At 35.1% G+C, this 14347-nt stretch overlaps 1 protein-coding gene and 1 long non-coding RNA gene across 5 annotated transcripts in view; one reads left to right on the top strand and one right to left on the bottom strand.

Annotated features, from left to right (window-relative positions):
* Positions 1-14347, bottom strand: part of LOC135838330 (uncharacterized) — a 161248-nt gene that overhangs the window by 138569 nt on the left and 8332 nt on the right. For all 4 annotated transcript variants that reach the window (XR_010557385.1, XR_010557383.1, XR_010557384.1 and 1 more), the window contains one exon: positions 12650-12834. This is a non-coding gene — a long non-coding RNA (uncharacterized LOC135838330). The remainder of the gene's footprint in view (positions 1-12649; positions 12835-14347) is intronic.
* The window catches only part of net, a 40054-nt gene that overhangs the window by 15102 nt on the left and 10605 nt on the right, over positions 1-14347 (top strand). The window lies entirely within an intron of this gene.

Consider the following 14347-nt stretch of genomic DNA (forward strand, 5'->3'; position numbering starts at 1 on the left):
AATGAACTACATTCTTCAATTTTTTAGTCAAAAAAATTCTCGAAATGAACCGATTCAAAATATTGTGAACTGAAAAATTTCAACTTTCCACTCCAACCCTTTTCCATCGATCTCAGTTTCATAAACATCTCGTTAAAAAGTCAGTGAATTAATCGACGAAAGAAATTGACCGTAGCTGACACTTGAGAAATCAGGACAGATGTGTAAATTACTCATTTCTCCGAAGACTGAACACTATAAATCCATCACAATCGAGTTCATTCAAAGGCACCAAAAACACCAAAATACAGACTGTCGCCAACCGAATTGTCATTTCGTTAACTCTTTCTCACCCCAGGAGATCGTGAACCTTTGACTCCCTCGTGCCACGTATAGTACTTTACAATGTGAAGTTAAAAGACATTATCATCTTGGGCCAAACAAAACTAAACGCTGCAGTTCTTTAAACATGAATGAGCTATTGTTACAATTACACGAAAATGGAGAAAAAAAAACTCGACGAGGCTACGCGTATTTTAAAAGGCTAAATAGATAAGTACTTCACGATTCATTGTTATCTGGTACCATTCATGGGTACTGGGTAGGAGCAAAAAAAGAAAAAAAAAAGGTCGAAGGTAGTCTTGGAACAGAATATATCACATCTTCGTCCCAGAGTGCCAGTGCCAACAAAACAAACTCGTAAATTTTTTTCTCAAAAAGAAAAAGAAACATGGTAATAAAAACAAACCGCTGAGCGCCGAGCTATACGGCGAGTTTATGAATTGATTATTTGGAATCTTCACATAGTGTTGTTGTAATGTAGCTTAGCTTCTCTGCTATATAATTCATATAGGAGTGCATTAAGGTTAAACGTGGGTTTCGGTGCTGGTACTCGTATTATATCTATGCGCTGCTGCAGTACTTCTACCTAACAGTGAGTCATATTCAAATGATACACCTCTTTGAGTTGTATGTATTACGGCAGACACCACACACAGAGACACTGGCACATGTAATATACTGGTATTGCCATAGCGCATATCCTTGGCCAAATCGATAAAGAATAATTAACGATCGTAATGAAAACGAAATTAATACGGTTGCGTTAATTAATCAACGAGAGAGAAATACCTTTCGCGGTAGCTCTCGGACAGCCACAGAGCGCCGTTTCATTAGCATGTCGATGTGGCGCGAACGCCATCTTCGAGTCGAGTTAAAATCCAAACAATTCGTTCACAAATATAATAGGTTCGTCAATCGGCATACCTACCTTGAAAAGAAGAAGAAAAAAATTCATAAGGTCGTTCGTCGTATCGAATTCGGATTCGAAATAAATCACCGTTGATCGATCGACACCGATAATCCGATATACAGCGAGTATTTAAAAACCACACGTCGCTGGGCTGGTCCTCCTGGTCGCGTATATACAAATAAGATGCGATGAAGGATCGAAATCTGGTAGAAATTTTTACTTCGGGCTAATTGCTCGTGCCGTCGTCGTCGTCATCGTCGCGTTAGTTAATTGGAACACTTCTCGGAGATGTAATTTTAACGGTGGCGCCAATCATTAGCATACGAAGGTGAACTTTTACCCCGCGAACATTGGAACTGAAACTGGTTCCTGTAGAACCGTTCAAATGTAGGTATTTTTCGCCACGCTACCCAAAAGTTTCCATTTCCAATACTCGTAGTTTATTCGTAGAACTACGACGACGAGCTAATGGCGATATTTTCGTCCGGTTTCAATATACTCGTATATCGAGAACATTATGTTCCATCTGTAAGAGGCGTTTGTAGTATAAATATCACCTTGTTCGATAATATGTGTAGTAAAACGTAAACGCCTTCTGCTTGTAAACGCCATCCATCGGATCGCTGCACTGGGACGCGGATATAAAGGTCAAAAATCCAAGCTACACGAACCCTTTCGCCTTTTCAAAGGTGAATTTATAATTATCCGGTCCCTGGTCTGCATTTGCTGGTCGATGTCACCTCCATCAGCATCCTCCATCTTCTCGCCATTTGATTTATACCTAAAGTTTGTTCGGCTTGCTGGCGTATGGATGGTGTGGTAATTTTTATTATTTCTCACTTTCGAACTCGTGTGCTTTATTTAATCGTATAAAAGGTGCCTGGACAGAGAGAAAGAGGTGCCATTTTGACGAATGTACGCGACGTGGCGGTTTCGACTTTCGAAGCGATGATTAATTTTCATTTTATCGATATTCTGCTCCTCTCGTATGCAGATTTAAAATATTTCATAGGTCTACGCGTCGAATGGCTGGCTTTCAAGGTGATCTCTGATGTTATGGGAGGCTGATTTGAAACGGGTCATTCCATGTCAACTCATAACCAAAAAAAAAACGATTTTGAAAGTCATGTCTTTCGATTTCGCTCAAATTTTGTTTACAATGTCTATCTACCCAATAAGTAAGAAACCCGCAATCAGTTTGCTCCCAGCCTCCTCAGGAGGCGGGTAATATGATGTCAGATTTTTGATTGGACCCCATCCACGGCCCCCATCACAAATTAAACATATATTTCTGACTGTAACCCCCTTTTGAGGAGATGCTGGGGGTCATGGATGCGGCCCAATCAAAAATCTGACGTCATATTCGTGTTCAGCGTCACCAAAAACATACTAATGACCCAAACATCACAAAAATGTAAAAAAATTGCACAAAATGTTACCACCCACTTGAGGGATATGCATGACCTTAAAAATTAACAGAAAACATTTCAGTAAATACCTTTCTTCAAAAAAAAAAAAAAAAAATTGAAAAAAGATACAAATTTCAATGTAAAATTTACTGATATAAAGAGAGTGTGACCCCGCCATTTAAGGCATTACAAAATTATTTAATTATGAATATTTATTTTAATAATGTAATTCAGTAAAATAATGACTGCATAAATGATGAATTTAATGTCAAAGAAAATAAAACAATTTTTATAATTTATTGATTGATAAATATATATGATTCAAATTTGTTATGTGTAGAAAAATCTACATTAATATTTTCTAATAAAAAAAATAAAATTAAAAAAAGGTTGGACAAAAGCCGATTCCTCATTTTTTATACCTGTATATTAGATTGAATTTTATTATTTTGTCTCATGAATTAAGTTATAATAAACTGTTAAGGCTTTTGTCCGCCCTTTTTTTAATTTTATTTTTTTTATTAGAAAATATTAATGTAGATTTTTCTACACATAACAAATTTGAATCATATATATTTATCAATCAAATTAAAACAATGTTGATTTTATGGCCTCAAAAATTTATAATAAAATACCACAGGATTTAAAAAATATACCATCAAAGAAACATTTCAAAAATAAACTTAAAAATTGGTTACAGAGATATGCGTTCTACAGTGTTGAAGAAATGCTGCAGCTAGATGGATAGCAGTTCTTCGAGTTTATTTTATCCCTATTGTTTTTCTATATTTTTTATTTTTATTTTTTTACCTTAATCTAACTTGTAACATATTTGCAAAATGGCATGTACTTTGTTTATTTGTATCTATTAATACCTAAATTTTTGTATGTACTGCCCTGACATTGTAATACAGCGAAAGCTGTCGACTACAATAAAGAATTTGAATTTGAATTTGAATTTGAAATTATAAAAATTGTTTTATTTTCTTTGACATTAAATTCATCATTTATGCAGTCATTATTTTACTGAATTACATTATTAAAATAAATATTCATAATTAAATAATTTTGTAATGCCTTAAATGGCGGGGTCACACTCTCTTTATATCAGTAAATTTTATATTGAAATTTTTATCTTTTTTCAATTTTTTTTTTTTTTTTTTTTTTTTTGAAGAAAGGTATTTACTGAAATGTTTTCTGTTAATTTTTAAGGTCATGAATATCCCTCAAGTAGGTGGGTGGGGGTAAGAATTCTTTTAAAAGATTTTTTTGGGGATATCATAAAATTTTTTTTCGTATTCATGAGATAATGCAGACTTATGGTTACCAAAAATGAAATTGTAAACCTATTGTAACATATATTTTTGATATGTTAAAAATATGTTAAATCAATGTTGGTCGCTTTTCTAATACTTCCGTCTAATTTTTTTAATATTTATTTATGTTCAATTTTTTTATTAAATTAGGGGTGATAATGATGACTTTTTATATTTTCTAATACAAAAATAAAAAAAAAATTCTTCATCTGGAAGAAATCCGGTATTCCAAATAAAATGCCTAGCAATATAAATATATTCAGCTAGCAGTTCAATGTTTTTTGGTTCAATATGAGACAACACTGATTTCATGATTCAATACATGAAAAATTGAATCTTTAGACAAGGCTACAGCAAAAACTACAAATCAGAAAAAGCTGAAATTTTAAATATAATAATATGCTTTGAAGATAGAGCTAGCTCCTTTTGATATTTTCAACACATTTTTAACATTTATAGTGGGCCAAATGAGGGAGTGAAGGTTGAATTTTCAAGATTTTGACAATTTTTTTGTTATACTGTATAACAGATGATGAATGGAGTCTACATTTCAAATTTCATAAAATTTGGTTCGACCAATCTCTCGGTATTGAGTTAAGTGTGTAGGAAGAAAATTAGTAAAAAAACAGCGAAAATGCTGCTTGACACTGCCAAAATGATGCTTGACACTTTGCAACTGTTTGTCGTATAACAATTGTTATATATATTTTCTGAAAGGTTTTTAAAAAATAAAAACATTGGTCTTCTTACTTTTTTAAATAAGTTCATATTTGTCGAGAAAATTGCATTGGCGTGGTGTCCAAAACTGTCCAAAATAGTTTGAGAATATTACTCCGCGGTGTTGCCTTACCGCCACCTACTGTTCGAAAACCGTGGGAGGGCGGGGGGGGGCAACACTACCGCGTCGCCTGATTGATAAAAGCCACAAAAATTGATTCAAATACATGCACATCAAAAAACCATTCAAAACCTCAAAAAAAAAAAGTGGAAAAAATGAAAAAGAAAATGGGTTAAAACGATAAAAATTACGACAAAATACTCCACAATAATATGAAAATTGTTCAAAGAATCAAAAAATTATTCAACTTTGAAAAACTATGCTAAAAAATGAAAATTTTGTTGAAATGTTGTTTGAAAATTAATACCTATAGTATGGTGAATGATTCTCTCGTTAGGGTCTAAAGAGAAAAAAACCTTGATTTTTTTTGAAAATTCCGCCTCTCACATCTCCCAATCACGAGCACTACTAAAACTAAAATTTTTTCTAAGATACTTTCGGCCCAAAACAAAGGGTTTTACTGAATTTGGTCAAAATTCTTCGACTTTTTTCGGATGGTTTCGGCGCCGCGCGATGTTGATCTCATTTTCAGTGATTCTCGAAATTTTTCAAACCAATCGAAGTGTCTAAGAAGTGTTTTTCGAGCAATAGATACCTATTTGCACCATTTTGCTGGTGTGGTAGGGGTAGTGTTGAAAATATCGACAAAATCATCCCCAAGTTTTCCCATTATTAATATCATTCCTCTCATTAATCAACTAATCACCTCTCCACCGTCTTCGGCCCACCCTCTATCAACCCCCACGTCGAAAACGAGAATATTGTGTACTCAAGCGACCAGCAACGATGCTTCCATCACGACCACGCTTCGCAAAAGCTTATCAAGTCGAACAGAAGAAGGAAGGTATCTCTGCACTACATGCAAAAAAAAGAAGGGGGTTACTACACGACATTTTCGGGGCCATAGCAGGCCAGGCCAGGCCACTTAGCATGTGTTATTTTTCTCGTTATATATGCGACGAAAGGTGGTATAGCGGTGGAAGTGACAGCGACAGCAGCAGAAGCAGCAACGATGGCGATGAAAACAACAATACCCTAAAGTAAAAGTTTTCATTAAACGATGGGCGAAAGGAAAAACGAAATGAGAAGTGGCAGACAAAGAGGGTAAATCTGTACTCGTCTAACTATACATTGTACGAGTATACAGAAGGGCGGATGAAAACTGCGAGAGAATTTTCATCGGAACGCGTGCTGCACCCTACCCTTGAGAAATTCTTGACATTTACCATCTGTTATGTTGTATGTGTACTACTATGAAGTGCATGGTATATACGTGTACCTACTCTTGTGTATACACACTTGGAGCTGAGCTGAGCGGAGGATGTGAGGTAGGTATAGGGAAAGAATTATAGAGAAAAGCGAACGTTCGCACCGGGTTGTATGAGAGAGATCACTCCCCCGTCTGCCTATATGGTCTTCTGTGTGCGTTTCCTACTACAACACTGTTCGCATCTCTCATTCGACAACCGACACACAGTGTAATGAAAACTGAAAGTATCCGCAAAATCGATAATAAGGTAAACATTAATGAGATAGTATATAGTACAGCTCGCAAACTCACACACACACACATACGTATATGCGAAGGTATAGTGTACCATCGCTGATGAAGGAGCATCACGTATCGCACACGTTCTCGTACACAGCTGTTCATTGAGGCTAATAGGGGTGAAATGGGCCCACATGTGGGAAAAAGCAGATGATAATATGATAACAATATTAGATTCGCGTGTCGACGTGTTACTGTGTATTGGACCCTTGTACTTTGGCCGCGTCTTGGTCGCTGTAGTATGGGACAAGAAAGGGGGAGCAGGGCGCGGGGCGACGCTCGCGCTAATAGTCGTCCCCTATATACACACACATAATATCGTAGTACTACGAATAGTGATATCGGTAAAACCCGCAGCCATCTGCAGTAGCTGCACGTATACAGTACACAGCACAAACGCGACATTCTACGTACGTTGGTTCGTCAATATTGAATTCTACATAAGGTAAAATGTGCTACGATAACGTAGTAAATGAGGCGAAAGGAGAAGCGGAGAGGTCGACTCGTGCCACCGCCGCCACCTTATGTGAAGCAGTTGTCGAGTATCACACAATTTTAACTTTCCCTCGCCGCAGCCTTGCTATACCGACGACGACGCGACGTTTGTGTGCCATCATCATCATCAACAGCACCATCGCATCGGTTATGTTGGCGAGAGTTCAACTACCCCAAAAGATGCCGTTTGCTTTCACTGATGCGCGCCTACAACCAGGGCTAACAATAGAATTACCATTTCCTCAACCTTGCCTCTTGAATTTCCTTACCATTTAAGACAGCTGTGATACGCACACACACCGAATTACCACACCAAGACCATTGAAGCTGGCTGACTAGTGACTGGATTGTCTGTATAGACTATAGAGGTACCGGTAACCGATGCCATGGGCTGGTTAAAGAAACGTTCGCGGTTATATTTGGACCAAAGCGCCGCTGCACCGGTGGTAACGAGCATTCCTAGTTTTAAGCACCGTTATTACAGTGCACCGTGCATCTCGATTACGTAGTCGCGTGCCAACAGTCTACCGAACGGCTGACTGCTGTAAATTCGAATGACACGTGAAAAAGATCAGATGTGTAGGTACATCGAACAGCTGATGTTGGAATGGTTCAAAGATGTGTGGAATTATTGAACTACTAGAGCTGGATTAAGGGGTTGAGTGTAATGATTAGGATGATTATCGAAGGATATTGTTGGTTTGTTGAATATGTAAAAAAAAATGATCAGTTTGAACAGTTGGACCTTTGAAAGCATTTTCGAATCAAATTGCAAGGTAGAATTGATTTTACATAGAAAGAACGAGTGACACGTGCGACGATTGTACTCAATTTTATCAAAAAAATGTGACTTTTTTTCAAAACCAAAAAAAAAAAAATGCTAAAGGGTTATTCTATGCCGAATTGTCGGATTTGTGCACGAGGAGTCTTCGACTTTTTTCATAATCAGATCATGCGTAGAGGTCATCAAACGATGACGAATGACATAAATTGGACTTTTTTTTGGCGGAGCTGTGGGGCTTCAAAGTTCTCCAAAATGGCCGAAAATGGAAAATTTCAGTTGCAAATTGCTCTGGTTGAACGTGGTATAGAATTTTGAACTTTTTTTCATGGTAATCGACAAATGATGTCGAAATTAGTGTTGCCACTATCGGCACTATCAAAAACCTAAAAAAATCGATTTAAAAACTTATAATTTAAATATAACCATGATCTCGGTGAGTGAAAATTCTGAAAAAATTCTTAAACAGGCATTTTCTTTCATTTTCGAGAAAAAAAAATACAAGTTTCACACTTGTTGTAAAAATACCTACCATCAGAAACCTAAAAAATGAAAATTTTTGCACTTTTGAGATACATACTCGTATTTTACCAATGTGTAGACGAACATGTGAAAAAAATCCCCCTCCCCCTAATTTGTCAACAAATTGACAAGAAATTCCATTTTTCATGCTATAATTTTAAGAGTGAAACATATTGAAAAAATTTCTCCGCCGTTTTAAATGTTGAAGGACATGTGAAGAAATCCCCCCCCCCCCCCATTGCGATGACCAGAATGTCATTTTAGGATTTTTAGGCAGTGTAAAAAAATCACTAAACAAAACATTCCGATTTCGAATCTAATAACAAGATTTCAAAATAAAATTGTTGGATTGATTTTATATAAGGGGAGGGAAGGATTTAGAAATTGAAATTATTCAATCAGGGAAGAAACAGCATCTTTTTACGTTCATTGCCAAATAGTCTCGTTTCACGCTAAAAATTTTCATTTTTTCGAAAAAAATTCCAAATTTTTTTTTTTGAAAATTACGCTGAAGACCCGCTAATTTGCCAATAAAAATGTCAAAAAGTCTCATATTTACTGAAAAAAAGTCTCCAATTTTCAACAAATATTACAAAAAAGTATCATTTTTTTGCCAATAATTTCCAAAAAAGTCCTGCTATTTGCTAAAATTGTAAATAAGTTTTTTTTTAAAACCAAACACTGTCAAAAATTATATTTCTTTTTACAAAAAATTCCAAAGTTTCACTTCTTATTCAAAAATTATCCAAAAATCTTGCTTATTTCCAAACACTCGGGTTTTCTAGCAGTTGAAAAGGTCTCACTTTTGAACCTAAAATTTCAAAAAAGTACGAATAAGTGTCGTTCTTTCACTTATAAAATTTAGAAAAATATATCACTTTTCGAAAAATTGTGAAAAAATATAATTTGTTTGCCAATTTGTAACTTATATCAGATTTTCATCATTTTTTTTTCCAAAAGTCATCAAGAACTCTCGATTATTTGTCAATGTAAAAAATTCTCGCTTTTAAATAAAATTGTTAAAAATTCTAATTTTTTAAAAAAATCTGTCTGTCTCGCTTTTTTGCAAGAAATTGACAAAATTCTCAGTTCGTTGCCAAAAATTATGAAAAAACTTTTTTTGTGATTTTTTTCTACAGGTATTGAAATGTTATGAATGACCTCGTTTTTTTTACTTTTTCAAGGCTTTTTAGTCATTAATTTTACTTTGTTTTCATGGTATCCAACAGAATTTTTTTTTAAATCACTACTTTTTCACCAATAATTTTTTACAGAAAAATTGCATACAAAGAATTTTTCAATCTCAATCAAAATTATTTTTAAAAAAAACAATACAAATGAACGAATTAATAAATTTATTCATTTTTTCACTATACATTTTTCACTACTTTCGTTCACTACTTTCACTACCTGTTGGATACCGTGTTTTGGAAAAGAAATTGAGTAGGGGCCCTGATGTTTCTTAATTTTCAGTTGCAATGATCGAATATTTTCATTTAACTTATTCATTTTACAATCTCGTTTAAATCGATTAAAATTGAAATATAATTTCAAAACCGTGAAAAAACTTTCTCTGAATGGATAATTCTCCCCACGAACACGTATACATCTACGGCTCTACCCATTTGATGAAAGTGTTTAGAAGTCTGCTCAAAATTATTGCTTAAAAATTCGTCAAAATAGCTTGAAAATTGTTTTCAAAAGGAATCCAAAACTGTCTCGTATGTATTCGAAAAAGCTTCAAAAATGTCCCCAAAATTTCAAAAAAAAATTCATTTAAAATCGAAAATTAAATATTCAGGAAATTGTCCAAAAGTTCATTTATGGTTGAATAAAATCGCTTTAAAAGTTCAAGTCGTTTTTTTTCATTTTTTTCCTCTTTAGTAATGATTTTAGCATTCCACCAATCGAATGAAACGAACTTTTGCACAGCTACCTTCCTCCTTCACCTCTCTTCCCCCACACCTTAACACAACCACAAACCGTTTGCTCTTTAACCCAGCATCTTCTCACATAGACCGAACTCCTCCCATGATAATTAAATCCTCCTTCGTAGCAATTAACTCATCAAGAGTCTACTTTCGAAGTTGTAATTTTAGTTAATAATCATCACTCGAAAAGAATGAAAGAAAAAAAAAACAGAAAAAACACAGTACATAATGTATCCTATTCAGTAAACTGTAATTTACCACTCATACTACACTTACACGTTGAATAAAATCGACTAAGGTGGGACGAGGTAGAGCAGGGAAGAAGGACTTGTATTCGCACGTACGCACGCGACCATCATCATTGGGCACGCGTTTCTAGGCGTCTGTGTATTTTCTCTCTCTCTGTGGGTCTGGGGTTCACTTCCCTTCCTAAAACTTAACACACGTAACGTATTCGTGTACATACGAAATATATACATACATATACAAGAGACTATCCATCTATTCATCGTACAGAGTATCGAGAGTAATCAACGTACACCTCGCCGCACTATACAGACGAATACGTAATGTAAAAAACCGGATCACGAGCAATCAAAATTAATAAAATGGATACTTCACAGTTATCAGCGTTAAACGACGTATAATTAGTATTTCCGCTTTGATATTTTCATTTATAAACATAGCACGAGGACGAAGAAAGAGCTATAGAGAAAGATGCCTATAGTTGAAAAGTACGTACATCTACATAGGAGTGGAAAGAGAGAAGAAAAAAAAAGACGTAAATAAATTTCACGAACAGAAGGCTGTGGCACACATGGCTCCGATTTATTTTCGATTATCTGTCGAGCCAAGCTGCATTTTCTTCGTAGAAAATTTTGTTTTCTCGATTTCGACATCTGGAATCTCGAACTCTCGAAGATGGGTTTCGGAAGAAGGGTACCAAATACAATCCGAAAAAAAAGAGGAAATTATCCTTTTAGAGAGCGGGGTAAACAAAACTAAAATCGAGAAAAAGATGATCATTATTATAAACAGGAAATACAAAATAACTAAATAAGAGTACGAGTGCAAGTGCAAGATGATTATGTAGGGTTAAAAATATGTAGCATCGAATTGTGATCTGGAGGAATTGAAATTTTCAGTTGGTGATTGATGAAAGAGCTCAAATTTTAACCTATTAACTCACGATCAAAAATATCCTTAATTTTTCTGATCTCTCCATCTATACAATTTACGTAGAACATAAAGTTCGGGCACCAGGCAGAGTAATCTCGTATTTTAACAAATATCCTCGCCATTCTAGGAGAGAAAAAAAATCGCATCAATTCGAATCCGGACGCGACGTTATTTTTAATCCTCTCGAATACTCGAGAGTAGTTTTCACAAAAGGAAATCCTTGTTTTGCGAATATAAAAACCATATTATACAGTTCACGGACATATCATCGTCGAGACGACGCCATATTGTGGAGGAAAAAAGTTCGCATTCGTGTTCGTCGTAAGTATATAGAGAGATGTACTCTACGTACAAATACACACGCTGGGACAATTGCTCTCGGTGGAACGATAACCGATATTACATAAGGCCAAACACGCCATCGTACTTCGTATTCCCTATTTTTCTTCATCCTCATCCTCATCCTTCTCTGCTCCATCTTCATCGTTCTCATCATTTTAATGACGTACAAACGTTGCAATTCTTCTGCCCTTTTTTCCTATACGTATACGTATTGTCGAGTATCTGCGTTTCTTTTTTCGCTCTTCGTCTCTCACTTCAAAATATACTCTCGTGTCCGTGGTCGTTTTCGATTGGTCAAAAAAAAAAAGAAGAAAAACCAATGTGGAAAATTTGCTTACATCATTGAGATTTCCTTCCGATTCTTATTAGCGCCTTATTGTTTGCCAACTTGGTATGGTTTTCCATTTCGTACTACGATGTGATGTGATGCGACGGAAATACACATGGAGGGAATCGAGGTGAGGTGAGAGAGAATGCACGATGCAGCGAATCGTAATTCGATACAATAATACGATTGTTGGCAGAGGTGCATAAGGTGTACAACAATGAATGACGTAATATTTCGTGGAAATTTATGACGATTTTTCATCAAAACGCGTTACAACTAGTTCGAGGATACAAATATGCAGTCATTTGATTACGTTTGCAATGAACTAATGATTCTCGTTAATTGAGCATCGGGCTTGGGCGGGGTGAAATGTTTCAAATCGCAGGTATTTCGTGAAATTGAAAGAAAGATATCTTAACAAACAGAAAAACAATGTAAGAACATTTCAAAATACACCTCCGAGCCAAATTTTGGACAGTGAATTTCAATTTTCGATTTCTGAAGGAATTTTGAAAATCCAAAAGCCCTTTTTAGAGATCAATTTTTTTTCAAATTCTTTTACATGCCATTTCTTCCCTCTTCATCCACATTTAGAGTAAAAAAAAGAGTAACCATGTTGACAAAAAAATCACCAAATCCAACGGTTCTCGGACCTTAGATCATATCTCCGGACACCCAATTCATCCCACCAAATAATCCTAGATCATCGTGTAATAAATTACACTCACCAGCGAAATTCAATCAGCACAGCGTTTTTTTCGACTAGTGGACGTAAAATTTCGACGATGGAAAAAAATCTCATTATTTGCTCTTCCGCTAATCGATGAAATATCAAAATCACTGCATCGTCCATCGCCATCTCCATTACTTGCATTTCGTTCCGCTCCGAATATTCTCTACTAGATGCAATAACCTGTAAAAAAGGAGAAAAAAATCGTTAATAACTTAGGTAAACTACCTTCGTCTACGTAATACATCTGGTTCAAAAACTTGACCACAAAATTGATAAGTACGTTTCAGAGGATGATTTTCCAACTCAAAATATTGTCCCAAGATAATAAAATCAAAATGTATCATTGGTAGGCTGACGCACGTTTTATCGAAGAGTGCACAATACGGATAAAATTAAAAATAAATTTATTATCGAGTACACGCAGCAGTAGCCATAAAACGAGTACTCGTAAACGTGCGATAAAGAGTGCAAAATTCTACAAATAAAAAAAAAATAACGCACGAAAAAATCTGCTACACATTCTGTACAGTTGAGTTGTGATAAGCATAAGCAATCGAAGAACCGCTCGATCATTTCATTCCATCGTATCATCGGTATTTGTCTTCAACTCGCCACACAGATCGCACCTACCCCAGCTTATTATTAAGAATACAAGTGCACGTGGGATTATATAATAAAGAGATTCTAAAGAAACCTATCATCGTGTATAGGGGACTTTGTATTATGCATATACGTAGAAAGACACAAGCTCAGCAGATGGACAAACCATTAGTCATAATTCAATCGAATCAATACACTTGGCAATCTTCTCCTTCGCTTCGTTTCATTATGAATAGACTGACGATGGTTTGGGTTTTTCTCTTCTCACTATAATCTTATCGAAAATAGTTCTGATAACTGAACCACAATCACAGTGAATAATGAATATCTTCTTATCGTACAATATTTCAATCTGGAAAAATTTCTTTCAAAATGTACTCACATTTTCGAAACCAAAAGAATTGACTATGGATAAGATTCGGTAATCCTATACTTATCTTTGAGAATAACTGTTATCAAATTCACAAAAAAACAAAAAAAAAACACCAAAATCTCTCAACTTTTTAAATTTATTTTTACAACGGTTTCTGAAGAGCAGGGTGGATTGGGGAGGGGAGGGCAGGGGAGGGGAAAATATCGGAACGAGTTTTAATTTTAACAAAAAACTTTTTTCTCAAATAAAAAATTCTCCTCAAAATTGAAAAAAAAATCGAATCAAAAACACAGAATAAAGGGAAAGTCGTTGAACATTTTTCAATTTCTGAGAAAAAAATAAAAATTCTTTAAAATAATCATATTATTTTAAGGAAAAATCCTCTCTTGCCTAACCTTCATTCTTTTGGAAAATTCCCTTCTTTCCCATTTGTTAATTCTTTTCAACTCTGAGGGCACTCTGTAGTCTGTACAGGAAGACCAACGTTGTTTGAGATATTAGGAGAAGTTCTTTCAAAATAGGTTACTTCATACTTGGGCAATTCTAACGCAAAAATTAAAAATTGTTGAATGAATATTTCATTCCTTTTTTTTTCTTCAAAATTATACATGTTTTTCTATTGCAAGGGGGGAGACAAAATCATTTGAGGGACCAGAAAGAGCTTTTCTCTAGAAATAGGGGCCATTTATACAGGAATTTTGATGCAGAAAAAAAATTCAA

This window comes from Planococcus citri, chromosome 3, assembly GCF_950023065.1.
Source record: "Planococcus citri chromosome 3, ihPlaCitr1.1, whole genome shotgun sequence".
Taxonomy (NCBI): domain Eukaryota; kingdom Metazoa; phylum Arthropoda; class Insecta; order Hemiptera; family Pseudococcidae; genus Planococcus; species Planococcus citri.